At 43.8% G+C, this 16305-nt stretch overlaps 1 protein-coding gene across 1 annotated transcript in view; it reads right to left on the reverse strand.

The window, feature by feature from the left end:
• Positions 1 to 12696, reverse strand: part of LOC140911807 (PALM2-AKAP2 fusion protein) — a 188144-nt gene extending 175448 nt beyond the window's left edge. The window contains exon 1 of the mRNA XM_073345686.2: positions 12682 to 12696. The gene's annotated coding sequence lies outside the window, so the exon portion shown is untranslated. The remainder of the gene's footprint in view (positions 1 to 12681) is intronic.
• Between the last annotated feature and the right edge of the window lie 3609 nt (positions 12697 to 16305).

Raw genomic sequence — 16305 nt, forward strand, 5'->3', positions numbered from 1 at the left:
GGACCATCATGGTAGCAATCTCTGAAGTGTTTCCACTGCCATGAGCAGAGCCAGTTAGATAGGCAGAAGCGTAGGGTCTCAATGTGTGGATGAGATAGTAAACCTAAATCCCTCCTCTGAACACTAAGAGCTGGGGAACCTTTTGGGGAAGGAGAAGCCTATACAGGAAGGATGGGTTCCACCTAAATCAAATGGAACCAGACTACTGGCATGTAAAATTAAAAAAGGTCAGAGGAGTTTTTAAACTAGGGGCTGGGAGAAAGCCCACAGGTGCTGAGGAGCATTTGGCTCAGACAGACATCCCTTAGTGGAGGATTTATTAAAGGAGATATGCTATATCCTAGTAAAGAGGAAAGGATAGAAGTTGGTAAGTATAGGTAGGAACTGAAGAGAAACAGTCAAAGAAAAAAGAGTCACATTCAATTACATCACATGAAGGCCCACAACTAAATATAAATTTTGTAAGTGCTTGTACACAAATTCTAGCAATCTAAATACTAACAAAGGTGAACTTGATTGCCAGATATTAGATGAGGCTCTTGACATAATGGGCATTACAGAAACTGGGTACAAAATATATAGGAATGACAGGAGGTCACGCTGGTGGGGGAGTAGCGCTGCGTGTCAAAGAAAACATGTAGCCAAAGATAGTAAAAATCTTAAATGAATCAAACTACACCAAAGAATCTCCATGGATAGAAATTCCATTCTTGAATAATGAGAGTATAGCACTAGGAATATACTACTGACCATCTGATCAGGATGGTAATGATAGTTATTTTATAACTACCAGGGACATGAGAGGCTACAAAAACAGAAAACCCAAAACAAGTTGGGGGGTTTCAACTATCCCCATATTGACTGAGTATGTGTCACCTCAGGGTAGGATGCAGAGACACCATTAATAACTGCTTCTTGGAGCAGCTAGTTCTGGAACCTAGAAGGGGAGAGGCAATTCTTGATTTAGTCCTAAGTGGCCCACAGGATCTGATCCAAGAGGTGAATAATATAGCTGAACTACTCGATAATAACATTAATAATGTAATTACATTTAAACATCCCTGTAGGGGAGAAGTCCCCTTTTTGAAGTTAAACGCTACTGTGGAGGGTAATGCCAAAAAAAGGTGGAGGCAAATTAAACAAATTAAAAGGAACAGTCACAAGAGTGAAATGCCGGCAAGCTGCATGGAGACTATTTAAAAAACACCATAGCAGAGGTTCAAACTAAAGGTGTACCACAAATAAAGAAAATAGTCAGAGAAAAAAAATGCCACCATGGCTAGACAGAGTAGAAGAGGCCATTAGAGACAAAAGACATCCTTTAAAAACTGAAAGGCAAATCCTACTGAGGAAAACAAAGGAGCATAAACTCTGGTAACTTGCGGGTAAAAGTATAATTATGCAGGCCAAAAAAAAGTTTGAACAACTAGCAAAAGAAACTAAAACAAAAACAAAATGTTGGGGTTTTTTTGCTAAATATACCAGAAGCAGGAAGCCTGCGAAACAATCAGCGGGGTGACTGAACAATCAAGGTGCTTGAGGAGCACTCAAGGAAACAAGGACTGTTGCAGAGAAGCTAATGAACGCTTTGCATTGGTCTTCACCATAGAGGACATGAGAGATTTCCCACCTGAGCAGGTATTTTCAGGTCACAAATCTGAGGAACTGTCCCAGATTGAGGTATCAGAGGAGGTTTTAAAACAACTTGATAAAACAAACAGTACTAAGTCACCAGGACCAGATGGTATTCACCCAAAAGTTCTGAAGGAACTTAAATACAAAATTGCAGAACTACTAACTGTGGTATGAAACCTATTGCTTAAATCAGCATCAGTCATCTGGAACAGGAGGATAGCTAATGCAATGTCAAATTTTTTTAAAAAGGCTCCAGAGGCCATCCTGGCAATTATAGGCCAGTAAGCCTAACTTCAGTATCAGGCAATTGGTTGAAACTATAGTAGAGAACAGAATTATCAGACAAATGGATGAACATGCTATGTTGGGGAAGGGTCAATACAGCTTGTGTAAAGGGAAATCATGCCTCACCAATCTATTAGAGTTCTCTGAGGGTATCAACAAGCATGTGGACAAGAGTGATCAGTATACATGGACTTTTAGAAAGTCTTTGACAGATCCCTCAAAGGCTTTTAAGCAAAGTAAGCAGTCATAGGATAAGAGGGAAGATCTTCTCATAGATCAGTAACTGGTTAAAAGATAGGAAACTAAGGGTTGTAATAAATGGTCAGTTTTCACAGTGGAGAGAGGTGAATAGTGGGGTCCCCCAAGGATCTGGACTGGGACCAGAACTGTGCAACATATTTGTAAATCTGGAAAAAGGGTAAATAGTGAGGTAGCAAAATTTGCAGAGGATACCAAATTACTCAATAGGTAAGTCCAAAACAGACTGTGAAGAGTTACAAAGGGAGCTCAAACTGGGTGACAACGGCAACAAAATGGCAGATGAAATTCAATGCTGATAAATGCAAAATAATGCACATTGGAAAACAATCCCAGCTCTACATACAAAATGATGGGGCCTGAATCTGATGTTACCACTCAACAAAGATCTTGGCATCATCATGGAGAGTTCTCTGGAAACATCTGCTCATTGTGCAGTGGCAGTCAAAAAAGCGAACAGATTAGAAACCATTAGGAAAAAGAGATAATACGACAGAAAATATGCCATTATATACATCCATGGTACACCCACACCTTGAGTATTGCACACAGTTCTGGTCACCCCATCTCAAGAAAGATATTGGAATTGAAAGGAGTACAGAGACTGGGGTATGGAGCAGCTTACAGATGAGGAGAGAGTAAAAACACTGAGATTGTCCATCTTAGAAGAGAGGGCTAAGGAGACCTAGGAGAGAGGTGTATAAAATCATGGAGTGGAGAAAGCGAAGAGGGAAGTGTTATTTACATTCACATAACACAAGAACCTTCACATAACACAAGAACCAGCGGTCGTCCAATGAAATCAATAGGCAGCAGTTTTTAAACAAACATAAGGAAATACGACGGCATACAGTGCACAGTCAACCTGTGGAAATCGTTGCCGGGGATGTTGTGAAGCAGGGCTTAATTTGTGCCAGAAATGGCCAGGGCTGGGGCCTGGCACCTCTAGGCTTGGCAGTTAATAGCCCTAGCCCCTCTGGGCTTGCCGTGCCAGTTCTGAAAGTAAACAATTGCTTGAGCCCTGGCACCTCTTTCATTACCAATTAAGCACTGTTGTGAGGGCCAAGAGTATAACTGGGTTCAATAAAGAATTAGATAAGTTCATGGAGGATAGGTCCATCACTGGCTATTAGCAACCCCATGCTCTGGGTGTCCCTAAACCTCTGATTGCCAGAAGCTGGGACTGGACAATAGGGGATGGATCACTTGATAATTGCCCTGTTCTGTTTGTTCCCTCTGAAGCACCTGGCACCAGTCACTGTCAGAAGACAGACACTAGACTAGATGGACCAATGGTCTGGCCCAGTGTGTTCTCAAGCTGGATTGGAGATGCTGTGTGAAAAGCCTCTTTCATGATATCTTGGCAGTTTTACGTGGATTCCTGGCTGGAACCTAGAATTGTAGAGGCATAAAGAAAACGAAAGGTTGTGTTTTTTTAAAATGATGAACTGAACACTGAGGTTCAAGACAGTCTAAGAGGAGTTTCGTTTGAGTTTTGAACAGAGGTTTGGAGATGGTTCTTCCATTATTCAGACATTTTAAAATATCAATAAATGTATGTTATGAACAGAACATTTAAATATTACAATTATTTAAACTCTGCTGTTCAGTTGTCTGGATCTTCCAGATTCAGTTCTGTCATGGATTTCTCTGCGATTAATAGAATTAGAGTTTCAGGCATTGAGCACCTTAGAGCAATAGGTGGGTTATTTCCAAAAGCAGTGAGTAATTTTGGGTGCCCAATGCAAGACATCAGGGGCTTGGTTTTTGGGAAGTACTGAGTACCCAGCCTCTGAAACTCAGGCCCCTCTCAGAGATCTCAAGTTGGGTACCCAAGAATTGAGAGACAGTTAAAATTACTAGTGACACTTGAGAATCTTTGTGACAAGCAACATTTGATAAGGGGAAAGGAATCAGCAGAAGGGTTTAACGGCCAGTGCAGACCCCTAGTTTAACACTGAATTAGGTTACCTGGTGAAGACAGATGTTTTTAGACTCAATGGGCTGACAAAAGAAGATACCGAGTCCCAAGGCGAAACGCAGCCTGGGCATAGATAAGTTGAATGCCCACTCACGTCAAGAAGAGTTGACATACTTGCATCGGGGCAAGATTTGACTCCTTCTGTTTAATGGAGTGGTGGGTACCTGAACTCAGGCAGACTGTCTTTTGTTTTCAAAACAGCTACGGGCATGCGATGGTAACACTTTTGAGTGATAGCCCAGGACTGTGCTCTTACGTTTAAAGTGTTTAAGGACTGGGGCGTCATTGTGCTCGGCACTATACAAACAGAGATAGTCCCTGCCCTGAAGTTTACTATATAGAAAAGACAAAAGGTGTGAGGGGAAACAGAAGCCCAGAGATAGGAAGTGGTTTGCCCAAGGTCACACCACAGGTCAATGGAAGAGTTGGAATGAGAATCTGGGTCTTCTGGGCCAGAGTCTCATTCCCAGACCACTACTTTCTGGACTTCTGCAAGTTGTCAGCCTTGCTGGTCAATGCCCATCTTTGTTCAGAGCAACAGGGAGTATGTTCAGATTGTAAACAAACATGTTAGAATGAACAACCCGAGCCTGTGTCTCCTCATTTGTCTTTTCTGTAGACTCAGTCTTCCCTGACTGCTCAAGCCCAAAGAGTACAATGAGACTTTAGTGTTGTATTCTCTCCCCTTATTTTTTCCTTCCTTTTTGTGCATTTTGCCTGTGTCAAATGGTCCCTGATTTTGCAGGTTGCTGTTTTATTATAGCCATGCAACTTAAAAAAAGTAGATCTTATACTGATAAAATGGGACACTACTCTATCTACTGGTGCTTAATGCCATCTTCAGCCATGGTTTAAGGTCTATTGATTGCAGTGACTGCTGCTGAGAGGGTACTCCCACTGAAACATCAGTGACTCAGCGGATTTGCACCGTGGAGTTTATTAGTTCAGAATGGGTTGCCATGGGAGTACAAAGGAAGGGAGAAAAGAATGGGGGGAAGGTAGCCCTTGAAGCATTTCTGACTCTTGAAAACACATTTCTAAATGGTAAGCAAGAGTTCCCCCCTCTTCCCTATTGGTGGTACTTAAAAGAGATGGCTCTCCAATTCGGAGTCAGGATGCAGCTTTGCAATGGTTACACTGTGGCATTTCCCTCCCATCACATATCAGTGCACCACAATGAGATCATTAAAAATGGCAGGGGATTATTTTGTGGCTCTGCACGAGTGCATTGTACAACACAGGTCAGCCTTATAAAGCAGGGAGGTCGTGCACACCCTTATTAAATCCCCCAGAGCCACTGATGCACATTGGGTGTGTAGCTAGCACAGTGGTGAAGCACTAGGGGTGCTAGATGGTTGCCAGGCAATCTGTATTAGAGGGGCTGAGGTTGCACTGTTTATAGAGGGGAGGTAATTGTGCACAGCCCTGTGAGGCTGTAATTTTCCCCACCCATAAGTGCAGAAGCTCATTGCTGGTAACTTCCTTGGTATGCATGCATCTGACGAAGTGGGTATTCACCCACGAAAGCTTATGCTCCAGTACATCTGTTAGTCTACAAGGTGCCACAGGACTCTTTGCCGCTTTCCTTGGTATAAACTTCCAGCTAGACGATTTAAAGAGATGGTTTCAACGTGAATAGTTCCGCTGCTACCCTGCATCTGAAATGTGGTGTCAGATCGACTACGCGGGTGGGGGGGGGGAAGGGGGCAGGAAATTCTGGCCAGACTGTATATAAAGACATGACAGCTGGCAGGGTTTCTATTTTGTATCAGTGCTTACTGCAGATGGAACGTTTCACATGGACTGCAACCATGAGGAGCTGCAGTAACCTATACTAATGTTTGGGGCTCTGCTTGGATTCATGCCATTGTAAGCTCCTTGGGACAGGCACTATCTTTTTGTTCTGGGTTTATACAGCACCTAGCACAATGGAGCCTTGATCCATGACAGGGCTCTTATGCACTGAAGTAAAGATAGTAATAATACCACCACTGCATCAGTCTGCCCATGGTGATTCTTTATAAGTCTACTTCATATAATGCCATACAAATTGTGCTTTAACTCCCTCCATCACTGCTGCACCACAAGGGCATATTGTTGATCTTTACAAGCATGGTGTAGTAAAATCAATGTAATTTGTGAGGAGACCATAGCACTGATGTGCGTGGTTGCTGCATGCATGTGCTTATGTCTCAAACTTCAATGGAATTTAGGCAACTGCTTTGCTGAAGTCGGGATCTAAATGCTACAGGAACTCAGAGCATGGATACTCAGACTGAGGCTTGGGAGCTGCAAGTGGCTCTTTAATGTGTTCCCTTTGGCTCTGTGCAGCACATATAAGAAGCGTGTGATTTAATTATAAACCAATCTAAGTTAGTAACCAATTGTAGAATGACTTGGTCAGTCATTTTGCCGTGAGAATTATATTCTATAAAAATAAATGAAACAATGAATCCCCAGTACTGTGGCTCTTTTGGGTAATGTTGATCGGTAATTTGGCTCCTGAACTACCAAGGTCTCAGTATCACTGCTCTACGGGGACTCCTTTGTCCAAACTACATCCATGGGAAACAATCTTCTAGATCAAACCAAACCTTAGGTGCACTTGGAAATAAGGATGCAACAAGATGACATGCATTTGTTTGTGCCCATTATATCAGAGAAATAATTCAAAAGTTATTCATGCACAAATCAGGACTATCTCAGGGGTACCATCAAGGTCAGAGACTCTAGGCTGTATGTTATGTAAACCCTACTGTACTTATGTCAGCTTTCACTTGCACATGCTGCTATCTGCAGTGTTTTCTGAGCTTTGCCTGACAAAATGATGCTTAAGAATCTCCCCCTTTTATTCTGAATCTACAGAACATCAGACAAGCAGGCTGGTGACAACAGCTTCTAGGCAGACAAAAACAGAGCATTCTTTACATGGGAATAGTATCTGTCTTCAGCAACCTGTCTACTTGAGTTGGGGGCAGGTATTCTTCCTCTTGCACTAGATCTTCAATAATCTCTCAGTGTTAATCTCTCACTAGCTAAAAGAATTGAGAGTTTGGGTGTGTTTCATGTAATTGAGGAAGTATGGTCCAGTGGCTAGGGCACTGAGACCTGGTTTCAATTCCCTGCTCCACCACAAACTTCCTGTGTGACCTTGGGCAAGTCACTTAGCCTCTGCGTGCCTCAGTTCCCCATCTCTAATATGGGAGACAGTAGCACTGCCCTGTATCACAGGGGTGTTGCAAAGATAGCGAGGTGCTCTGATACTATAGTGACTGGTACCTTAGGTACATAATTAACCAAACTATTTACTGTGTGGGTCCAGAAAAACCAGGCTGGAAAGCTCACAGGAACAGGTTTCATGTGAGATTTCTGGCACCCACATCTAGTTATGGTTAGAAATTCAACAAGTACAGGCTCTCTGAAGGTAGTTTGCACGTCAGTTTCTGGTCCCAGCAGAATGCTAGGCATGAACAAAAACCATACCCAGTCATTTCAGAATCAGAATGTCCTATTATGGCTTCTTCTAGAAATGGGTGAAGAGGTTCTGGATTGCTTTGAGACAGTTCAGCTACCTCTAATCCTAACATGCAATGCAGTCATTCCTCTGGCATTACAGGGTCAACGCTCCTTCTGAAATCAAGGGAGCCATTTTACTTAGCCCTTACTTAGTAGTAGTTTACTCAGGCAAATCCCACACCAGGGTCAAGGAAAAGCAAAAACAGTCTGCACAACTGTATCCAGTATCTCTTCCTTTCAATCCCATGACTGTTTTAAAATCTGAAATTTTAATTACTGTACAGATTGTTCCAGAACTATTTTAAATTTGACATGTCAGAAAGCAGCTTTAGAACTTGCATTTTAAGTTGAATCTTAACCATTTTAGAGCTTGAGCCCTCATCTGTGCATGCTCAAAACCCACCCCTCCCCATGGAGATCATGTTATCAGATTTTTCAGAAGTAAACAAATGCCCTTTTAACTATCTCTCATGTTAACACTTCTATCCCCTTACCCATTTTTATTGTTGTGTCCATTATCCCTTTTTAAATCTTTGATGCCCAAAACATACTTCCTTATCTCTTTTCTATCAGGGATCTGACACTGGTCATATAACTAGATTGCTAAGAGCACATCTACATGGGAAAGCTTTACCAACTGTATATAAAACTGTTCTAACTGCCCACGTAGGCACTCACTCTAGAATAAGAGTGGGGGTTTCTCAATGTCGCATAAACCCCTTCCAACGTGACCTACACTGAATCAGAAAAGGGCCCTCGTACTAGAGTTAAGAATGTCCACACAGGAAGCTAGAGCGGTTTTATTTCACCCCTTCACTTTTAGAACTTTCTTGTGAGACCACCCCGTAAGGTTGTAAGTTGCTTGGGTCCTGATCCAGCAAAGACTCAGGCATGTGCTTAACTTTACACATATTAATTGATCCATTAGGCAAAATCCTGGCCCCAATGAAGTCAATGGCAATACTCCCATTGAGTTCACTTATTAAGTTCAATGAGGCTATTGACATGTGCAAAACTGAGCACATATGTTGGCAGGATTGGAGCTGTAGGTTGTAAATGATTAAAAGCAGGTTCTGTGTCTTCCTATATGTTTATACAGTGCCTAACATGTCGTGGGCACTAATGCCATTAACAAACAAAATGATGGCCCTCATCTCTCCCTTTCCAGGGCTCTGGGACTTGAAGATTCCTGCGGGGACGGGGACCCCAAAGTCCCAGAGAGTCTGGGGAAGAATCAGCCAGCTGGACTGACCTAGCTCACCTTCTCCCCACAGGACTCACTGCCCCCAGTAAACCCAAGGCTCTCCTCCAACTTACCTTATTGTTGTCCTTGAGGAGGCCAAGCAGTTCCCCCATGCCCTACTGCATGCTGGGATTTACCTCAGCCTCTTTGATGTTTAAAGGGCCAGTGGCAGCAACAGGACCTGCTACCGAGTTTCCGACAGGATGTCAGGGTAGGCAGGCCAGTCCTCCCAGAAAGAACACTTATGAGATTTGGGGAAGAGGGGGCCTACCTTGAGGCATCATACTAAAGAAACAAAATGGACTATCTGGTCACACCTCATGATCTGGGAGGAGGTCAGCCAGTCACATGCTGAAGGTAGGGTGACCAGATGTCCCGATTTTATAGGGACAGTCCCGATATTTGGGGCTTTTTCTTATATAGGCTCATATTACCCCCTTTGTCCTGATTTTTCACACTTGTTATCTGGTCACCCTAGCTGAGGGCAAGAAAGGGAGACGGTAAGAAGCCAATGGACTTGTCTTCAAAAGACAACTAAAGATAAGAGCTGCTTAGGGGTGGGGCTGGGGGAGAGATCAATGCTTAGGGCCGATTGTGTGAAGGGGGGTGGTTCTTAAAAGCTTAACTGGATCAGAAGAAACCTGTACTCATAGATCCAAATATCATGCCCCTGCCTACGGAGATCATTGGACTCTGAGGCATTCACCCATCCCTACTGCCAGCACCAGCTAGAACCAGGAATGGGAATGTAAAGTTTGCCGTACTAGATGAAGTCATTGGTCAGTGTAGTCTGCTATCCGGCCACTGGGAGTGGCCAGTGCTTAATGTTTCTACAGAAGGGGAATCTTCTTCCCCACATAATGTAGCCAGCTAACTTGTTCAATGCTGGCAAATTCCTTCCAGTCCTTTCCTAGTGTGAGACTGGTTAAACTGAAGTGTGAGGTTTGAACAGCCTTGCAATAGTATCCTAGAGTGTCCAAGCTTCCTCATTTATCTCCACCAAACACACCCAAATCCTGTTCTGCAATGCTCCTGCTATTCCGCAACGGGATTTCTTGGCAGGGAAAGCACCAGTTTTCCTGAACTGGGCTGTAACATTTGTGAAGTGTGGACAAATCATTCAGTCCAGAATAGGATGAGGCCAGTAGGCTCACTTCATTTGTGACCCAAGATGTGACTACTTGGATTTTTTTATAGCTCTCTACAGGCATTAGCCAATCCTCACATTAACCGCAGAGGGGGAGGAGCCCCACATCTTTTCAGTGGATGGGGAAATTGAGGTGGGACATTTAAGTGACTTGTCCATGGCAACAGTGGAGCATCTCAGAGGTGGGATTAGAACTAAGGGGTTCCTGGTTAAAAGTCCTATGCTTGTCTTGCTAGGATATGTCTGGTTGCTCCCAGCTCTCCAGGAGTGAAAGGCTAATTCATTCAGAAAACATACAACAAAGTAATGGCTTAGTACAACTGGTTTGTTTTTATCCCTCCACCCCACCTACTAGTAAACCCACTTTATAGTCAAAACTCAAACAGTCTCACTTTGGCGTCCACAGCAGAGGTGAAAATGAGAAGGTTGAAGAGTCACTGAGGGAAAAACCTTGCTAACCCTGAGCCTGGCTGCCCCGTGGAAGAGGTCTCAACGTTCTCTAGGCGTTGTGTGTGAAATGAAGTCACATGCTGCTGCCTCTCCAGACGGGACAGCGCTTTGGGGAGGCTAGTCTCAGCAACAGCAATGGCTGATGCAGCACAGTGTGTAATGTGACAATCCCCCACTCTCCCATCTGCTCACTCATGACATGATTCAGCTTCTATCCAGGATGATTAAATTATTCCCACTCGCTACAGTGGGAGTTGGATCAGACCCTCAACTCTTAGTGACGGGGCTAGCTGAGCTCCCTCCTTCCCATTCCAAAGTGGTGTCTGTGTGCAGCTTGGAGTAGCAGCATGCAGGCATGCATGTGTGAGGGCAAAGAAGGGGGCAGAAGCCGGGAATGGAAGCAGGAGAGGTGGACGAATGGAGGGAATTGGTACTTGAAGAGGGTGTGTGTGCAGCTGGGCAGTTAGTTCCACATTACCATGCAGAGAGCTGAGTTAGCATCTTGGGTTTAGCCCCTGGGCTAAGGATGCTGTATGGACAGCATGCTCAGTAGCCCCCACCCCAAACTAGGAGCCCCACTCGGCTGGTTTCCAAAGATTTCCCTTCTTGTCAGCAGGCCAAGGAAAGTACCACAACAACATCAGTCCTACAGGGAGGGGTGTTAGTGACAAGAACTCTCCCTCCCCGCATAATTCAGGGCCTAGCCTAATCCAATTCATTCTGGGGTTTGCTCCTGCTTTGAGCAGGGGGTTGGACTAGATGATCTCCTGGGGTCCCTTCCAACCCTAATCTTCTATTATTCTATGATTTGAGAGCACTGCTCCCCATTGCTGCCCTAAAAGGTGTGACACACCACATGCTAAAGAGCTGCTGGTCTCTTAAAGCTCAGCAGTGAGAAGTTTAATTCCTAGCCATTCAGGATTTTATAAAGAGGGGTTTATACTGGCCTCTGGTGTGTTGGTGACCCCTGGCAGAAAAAGTCCTCCCTCATAGAAAGTGCTTTGGAAAACGATAGCAGAAGCTGGGGGGAGGGGGTGGGGGTTGGCATAGCTATTTTCATCACAGTGCATTGTGAGATTACTGCTTACGTAACACGCCACAGGCCCGGGGAAGCACCTACAAATATTCCGCCATTTTTGTTCCAGTGCGGTTAAATTCGTAGGCAGCCTTCTTGCAGGCCTAAATCCTATAGAGCGTAATGAGGATGACACTAAGGGTGCTCTAAAAAGGCCATAGAGCACGGAGGAGGAGAGCCTCTCCAGCATGGTGTTAATCCTTTGTATGGGTTCAATCCTGTAAGATGCCAAGCACTCTAGCCCCAGTCCTGCAAACCCTTATACACATACTTACCTTTAAGCATGCGCTTAGCACTCAGCATCTTACAGGAGCAAGCCCTATAGGATGGATATAAGCCCCAATTTAGCATATTACTTTAGCACTTCAAGTTAAGTACAAGTAGTCTCACATGACTACCCACGTGCTTAAAAAGTTAAGCACATGGCTAAATACTTTGCTGGATCTGGGAATGCATTTCCTCCCATTTTATGGGAGGATTCAATAACCCATACAAAGGTTATCAGTTTCCATTAATGTTTCTGACATTTCAGTAAGGATTTGTCTTTGGAAATATCCCTTATCCTACAGATGTTGCCTCTAGCCTATTGGTACTCTAGTAAACTTCTGAGATAGCTTGAGAGGCCCTGACATTTAGGGACACTAAAATTGTCAGGCTTCTTATTTTGCTACCCTGTCACCTATTGCAAATAACCTTGCAAGTGTACTAGCTTAGGCCTAAACGCTGGAGGCCAGCCCTTTATCAAGCTAATTGCTAAAAACTGTGTTGTACTTCACACACTCCCTAGAGCAGGGGTTTTCAAACTGGGGGTCATGAGGTTATTACATGGGGGGGGGTCACAAGCTGCAGGCTCCACCCCAAATCCTGCTTCATCTCCAGTAATTATAATAGCATTAAAGATTTTTTTAAGTGTTTTTCATTTATAAGGGGGGGGGGTCACACTCAGAGGCTTGCTGTGTGAAAGGGGTCACCAGTACAAAAATTTGAGAACCGCTGCCCTAGAGAGAACACACAAACACCCGGTGTATTGCAGCGTATGCTATTACAACAGGCCTGTTAATTCAAAGCACAGTAATCATAGAGTCTCTTACCTTCTATGCAGTTCATGCAGTGATTTCTTTTTTTCCAGACCAGCATCTACACAGACCAGTTCCCTCCTTATAAGTAAAGCTTCCCCCCTCTCCAAACACTTCCTTTTAAAGGCTTGCATCCCGAATGCAGACCAGCTGTCAGCCACTCCCTCCAGGACATTCTGCCAAAGTCTGGTGGGGACTTTCCCTCCAATATAGCTCAGTTCTCCTGTCTACCACATTGCTAGGGATGGTGATATACATCCTATCTCAAGAGCATAATACTTCACTTACCCACCAACAAAATGTTACTTGCTCTGAGCAAGTAGAATTTTGCCAGACTCATTTAAATATTAACTTTCTCTCTTATGGGTCTAACTTATGTTCTGGGGCAAATTCTGCCCTTTCATACTTCCCACACAGCCACATTGAGTTCAGGGCGGTTGCACAGAGTATGAGGCCTTGGCCCTGAAAGCACACAGGCACTTAACTTTAAGTAGGTGGGCTGGTGGTGTGATTCTTGCTTATGGCCTCAGAGGACCAGGTTGCAAGCTCTGGCAGTAGAACTGAACACTGTTGGACCTTTAAGGTCAGATGAGATGATCTAATAATGGTTTCTTCTGGTTTTATAATCTATGAAGTTTCCTGTTGACTTTGGATCAGAGCAGACTTTGCTTTTCCTTGTGTTCTTGAATATGCCATATATTTAAAATGCTCGCTAAAGAAAGAATATTTAAAAAGATGCCAATAATCATAGAGACTGAATTTCTTTCCCTATAGCAGTCCTAGTCAGAATGGAACATATAAGCGCATGCAAGGGTGAGATCTACTCTTGGTGGCAGGTTCTGTATTTGCATACATATTTGGACTGTGTCCAGCACCTTGTGAGTCCTAGCAGGATACAAATAATAAATAAAACAATACCAGGATTGCCAACTCCATGTTCAAAAACCATGAGTCAGGCCTACAAAAATCACAAGTCAGGCTTATAATGATGAGATTTTAAATAAATAAAAAGTGGAGTTCTTTTAATTTGCCTTCTGGTTTTTATGTTGTTATTATTTATCATTTGTATTATGGTAGCATCTAGGAGCCCCAGTCATAGACCAGGACCCATTGTGCTAGGGGCTGTACAAATGCAGAACAAAAAGCCCCAAGGACCTTACAAACTCAATTAGAATTAATGTTTTCCAGCTTTCCCCTGCAACCCTGATCGCTAGAAACTTAGTCTTTGTTTCAAATGTGAGCTGAGATCCTCCTATAATTACATGACTCCAGGTGCTGAGGCTTTAAGAGACTTGCAACACTGTAATATCACAGTCAGTGAATGATTTCTGTTCTCTCCCCAGTTTGGTGTGAATGGAAACTGATCTGGGTTACTTCTCCTGGTCTACTAATCTCCCAGTGTTTCAAAGGTGATCAATAACAGCTTCTGTAATAGAGGTGTAGAGCGAAATAGCAATAACTGCGTATTTCCAGGGGCGTGTATATCTTACCCCGGATTTCTACACATTTGGCACAGTTAATGCACTTGGTATGTGACTGTAGCATCACTTCTCACCATTCGCCTGGAAATTTAGCTCGAGCCAAAAAAATTGCATAAATTGGTCAAAAGAAAAGGAGTACTTGTGGCACCTTAGAGACTAACCAATTTATTTGAGCATGAGCTTTCGTGAGCTACAGCTCACTTCATCGGATGCTGCAGCTCACGAAAGCTCATGCTCAAATAAATTGGTTAGTCTCTAAGGTGCCACAAGTCTCCTTTTCTTTTTGCGAATACAGACTAACACGGCTGTTACTCTGAAACCTGTCATAAATTGGTCAGTAGACGGAAATATTTGCTCTGCTTCACTGATGAGTTGATTAGGATCCTGTCAGCTTCTCCAGTGGTAAAAAAGTTACTATTCTTGTAGCTGCACAGTGGGCATATTTTATTTGATCTAAAGTTACAGGAAACTTAAGATAATGCAGGTGTTTTTAATTTTAATTGCAAGGAGTTAATAGCAGTAATGTGACAACATTAGAATTATATGCATCGGGCCAGATCCTCAGCTGGTGTAAATCAGGATAGCGCCATTGCAGGCAGTGGAGCGGCACTGATTTACCTGAGCTGAGGATCCGGCCCATGATGGATTCCAAAGGGAGATGAAATCAGGCTTTTTTCTTGTCCTCTTGCATACAAACAATTCCAGAGCCCTTTTTTGTCCAACAGTACCAGATAGGCTCTCTTCATCAAGCATCTGATCACTGCAAGCAGCTGAGTTCATTTTTAATAATCCATGTTTTCGTAATTTGGCAATGATGCTTGTGGGGAGAGAAAACTCTAAGGAGCTCACTCTGGGGAGGAGTTTGGAGTCTCTGATCCCGTTTACTGGTACACGTGGTTTTCTAGTTACCGTAGGTACTTGTAGGGTGCCCATCTCTGTAATATCGCAGTGCCTCGCAATCTTTAATATAGCAGGGTAATATTATTATTCTCATTTGCAGATGGGGAGTATGGGGGCCAGAGAAGCTATGTGACTTGCCCAAAGTCACACAGGAATTCTGTGGTGGAGCAGGTCTCTGGAGATCCAGGCTTACACCTCTGAGTGTTCAATGAACTCAGATATGAAGCATTTCTTATATCGACAGAGAGAGCACTCAGCGTTTTCTAAACGGGGAAGCTCTTTTCCCCACCCTTTCAGTTGGAAACAATTCTTTCCCCCAAGTTCACAGAAAACTCCCCTTTCCTTTGGAGTGACAAAATATAATTCTCCATGCCATTTGTTCCTTCTGCCCCGTACGCTGGGGACTCCCATCCCCTAATCTTGGTGCAGTGACACTCTCCCCCACACTTTCCCTTTCAAGCCTCTTCTCCAACCCCCCAGCATCCAGGAAATCTGTCATTGTTAGTCATCTCCACTCCCAACTGTCTGTTAGTTGTCATTAAGCAAAAGATCCTCATTCTGTCATAGGTGAGTCCTCCCCCTGGTCCGCTAAGAGTCCATGTGTCTGAGCTGTATTGTGCTTCTGTTGTGATGACAAACTCCACAGGAAACAGGCTGTGTTTCCACTATCTTCTGTATGGCATGGAGCACACTATCAACAAATAATACAGAATAATATAATGGAAACATGGACCAATCCTTTGTGGTAGCTGGAAAAGGTACGTGGTTTAGTCTTAAGGGCGGGGGGAATCTCACTGTTCTCATTTCACTTTTCCCTGAAGAACTGCACAGCAGAGAGAACAGAATGTCCTGTGGCACCCAAAATGCTGCTGCGACTCTCATCCGTGTTTTTTCACTTATACCATTACTGGCGGATGATGCTTCCCTTTGTAACGCTAAGAACATCAGGGCCAAGTTACATGGTGTGAAGTACGAAGGGTCCTGATGGAATCAAGGAGTCAGTGGGAGACCTGGGTGTGCAAAGCAACAGAGGGGCGGGCTGTGAGTGTGCAGTAACAGCTCACTAATGGAAGTTGTGCAATCCCACCCTGACGGCAGAGGATATCTTCCATTTTTACAACCAAACCATCTTTAAATCACCTTGAGATCAGTGATGCTCAGATTGAGGCTCGGGAGCTGCAAGTGGCTCTTTAATGTGTCTCCTATGGCTCCTTGCAAAACGTGATATTAAAACAGTGTGAGATTTAATTATTAACCG

The sequence above is a fragment of the Lepidochelys kempii genome, chromosome 5 (assembly GCF_965140285.1).
Source record: "Lepidochelys kempii isolate rLepKem1 chromosome 5, rLepKem1.hap1, whole genome shotgun sequence".
In the NCBI taxonomy this organism is placed as follows: Eukaryota; Metazoa; Chordata; order Testudines; family Cheloniidae; genus Lepidochelys; species Lepidochelys kempii.